The following is a 1,331-nucleotide window of genomic DNA, read 5'->3' as shown; positions in this document are numbered from 1 at the left end:
TCGGTCATCATGTGTGAGATCGACTATCCTGGAACTCGATGCTCTCAGGGATGCATCAACTCCAACTCGTGGAACAATCGCAAGAAGAGGGACGCTTCAGCTGAGACAAGCAGCCACTTCATTTCCCAGGGTCCTTTGCGCCTTGCTAGGACAAAAGATGCCAAAGGTGAGACTGAAAGTTCAGCCACATGAGCTCCCAGCTCCCACTAAGACACCACATTAATAACTCATTATTTGGCTTTAAACTGATGACATGTTTTTGCTTCATAAATGCCTGAGTTACTGAMCACGACTTGGGTTTTTACTGTGCTCCCTCTTTGTCAGCGACTGGACCAAGCCTGAGCCTGGGCCTGAACCTGGTCTTCATCGTCGGCTGCCTGCTGGCGTGTGCAGTGGTCGTCTACCGATCTAGAAGAGCCAAAGCTAAATACCAACCACTGGCAACCTCTGAGACAGACTGAACTCAGATCTGCTGCTTCCTTAGTTTCTGTCTTTTCCCCACTGGTGGTTTGAATGATAATTACTCCATATAATAAAAAAGATAACATGATTARAAAATAAAACGCTAWACSTTATGTGTACAATGAAATAATGAGGRTGTTTGTGGATGTACTTCTGATTGTTTTCAACACAAATTTAGATCATTTTGAAAATAACAGTGCTGAGCTATACGTCAGTAATATCCTTGATTTTATACAAGTTATTTACTCAATTTTCTGACACTTTTTTACTTGTGGAAAATATGTAAACGGCTGTGAAAATGAGTGGAATAAAAAGTTGATAAAACTACTGAAAACGACGCTGTGTTTCATCTCTAAGTAAATAAGCTGGGTTTAGACCCCCAAACACCAAGGGTGGGACTGTTGTGTAAAAAACCAAAAGTATTGTTATTTTAACCACGGTACATGTTCTATGCAAATGTTTAAAGATTGCTACAAATTGTGATTTTCTATTGTTATTTCTGTATTCAAAAAAAGAGACTGTATGCCTGAAAAATTCTTAAATAAAACTAGGCCTGTCGCGATAAACGATAAAACAATTAATCGGACGATAAAAAAACCTATCGAGATCATTTTAATAATCGTCTTTATCGTCTCTTCCTGCCTTTTTTTCTTTCTGTTGATGACGCTGAATGAAAAAGGCTCAGTTCCGGTGCTCTCCACTGACCCTCCCTTCCTCATTTCCTTAGTCTAATGTCCAGCGCACATTACACGAGGCCCATTTTCAAACCCTGAGAGACACATTAGCCGACAGAAATCCTAGGTATAACGGTTCGATCGGGTTCGTCGTGCCGTGTGGTGTCCAGCCACATGGGCACAAAATAATGGCTA

The sequence above is a fragment of the Poecilia reticulata genome, unplaced genomic scaffold, assembly GCF_000633615.1.
Source record: "Poecilia reticulata strain Guanapo unplaced genomic scaffold, Guppy_female_1.0+MT scaffold_283, whole genome shotgun sequence".
NCBI lineage: Eukaryota > Metazoa > Chordata > Actinopteri > Cyprinodontiformes > Poeciliidae > Poecilia > Poecilia reticulata.
Note: the sequence above shows the minus strand (reverse complement) of the source record.